The sequence below is a fragment of the Tenrec ecaudatus genome, chromosome 10 (assembly GCF_050624435.1).
Source record: "Tenrec ecaudatus isolate mTenEca1 chromosome 10, mTenEca1.hap1, whole genome shotgun sequence".
NCBI lineage: Eukaryota > Metazoa > Chordata > Mammalia > Afrosoricida > Tenrecidae > Tenrec > Tenrec ecaudatus.
In genome coordinates, this window is record NC_134539.1 from 115,111,556 (window position 1) to 115,113,244 (window position 1,689).

The 1,689-nt window shown below is 54.1% G+C and overlaps 1 non-coding gene across 1 annotated transcript; it reads right to left on the bottom strand.

Moving 5' to 3' along the window:
- Positions 1–1,311: 1,311 nt before the first annotated feature.
- On the bottom strand, positions 1,312–1,474 carry LOC142460290 (U1 spliceosomal RNA). Its single transcript, XR_012786527.1, has one exon. It is a non-coding gene; the product is annotated as a U1 spliceosomal RNA (small nuclear RNA).
- Positions 1,475–1,689: the final 215 nt, after the last annotated feature.

Here is a 1,689-nt window from a genome sequence, read left to right on the forward strand (position 1 = left end):
AAGCCCTTCGAGGAGATGGATGGACACAGTGGCTGCAAGGGGACCGCAGCATTACGATTGTGAGGAGGGTGCTGGAACCGGGTGTGCTGTGTTGAGTTGCTCTCAGGCGGCGCCAGCTCCACAGCCCCTGACGACAGCGGCAAGATGCAGGAAGGACCGTGAGAAGCGGCGCTGACTTTCCATCAAGAGGGACGAGCAAACTTGGAAATGAGTGGTGGTGGTGGTTACACAGGATGAGCATGTTTATTGTCTCGGAATGGCACACGTGAAACCGTTAGCATGGCAAACGCAGTTAGGGACAAATCCTGTGGGTAACTCCGGGATTGCCTCTCCTGGGCAATTTGGACCACTCTTTCCCATGAAAACACCTAAACCAGCTGAATGGAGAGAAGCCACAGGGAGCCAGCCAAACCAACAATGGAGGGAAGATTACCGGGTGGAATTCTGGGGGAGCATGGTCACCCAAAGAGGTGAGGGGAGCCCGATGCTCTTGGCCACTTCTGCAGTGTGGGCTTTGACCGTCAAGGCAGGCCCACGCTCTGGACGCGCTCCCTCCCTGGCCGAGTCTTTTAAGAATGTGTAGGTGAGTCAGGCCAGGTGTGTGTGGTCGAGCTCACTGAGTCTGGGTGCAATGCAAGAGGGGGACCGAGCCTTTCCAACGAGGTCAGCGCTGCCTGTGGAGCAAGTGAAGGCGAATGTGATGAAGTATTTGTGGCAACAGGCCGGTTCGATCATTTCAGAATGCGGGCAAATTTACGGAGCATTGACGCGCCAGTACAAGTTGTCAGCAAGTCTGTCGCTAGTCACCCGGGACTGCCTGCCCTACAGCGGCAGCCACAAGGCGGGACTTTGCAGTCGGCTGCCCTGTCAACCAGGGGACAGAAGTTCAAGCAGAGGGAGAACCCTGCCAAAACACCACTCGCTGGGGGCCGGGGCCCCCACAGGCTGCATCTCAGAAGGCGGGGTAGAACCAAGCTGCTGGAGGGACTGAACCCTGCTTTGAGACATTTGAGGAGCCCAGGAACCTCAAGGTGAGCCCAGGTCAGAGAGCCCCCAAGTTCCCAACAACAAGGAGCCCTGGGTGCATAGTGGATACACACCGGGCCGCTCACCTCAAAGTCAGCAGTTCAAGGCCCCAGCCTCCCCAAGGGAGAAAAATAAGGTTTTCTACTCCCAGAAAGGGTTATTCTCTTGAGATCCCTCAAGGGAAGTTCAACCTTGTCCTCTAGGGTCGCTGTGGGTCAGAATCAACTTGATGTCAGTGAGTTCTAGGCACCCAACAAAGAAATTTTGTTTATTTAGTCATTGATTTACAGAAAGCGCGAGCGCAGCCCCCCACTACCACAAGTTATGCAGTTGAGTTTCCCGCATTTGGGGAGATCGCAGGGGTCAGCACACGCAGAATGCAATGGGTGAGCCTCGCCCTGGGCAAACCACCTTCCTGATCATGGGGTCTCCCCTGCCAGGCAAAAGAAATCTGAAGCCCTCTTTAGAGAAGGCAGCAACATCTTAGCCCTCAAATATCCTTATAAATTATCCTACACACACTATCGTCTCAAAGAAAATTATTGTGAACCAGGGACGGTTTACAGAACAGTTTGATGTTCAGCAATTCACACACAATTCGCTTCAGGCCATCCCCTCGGTAGATCATCGTTTACCCTTGGGCTTTCTGTTTCTGTCCCTCCT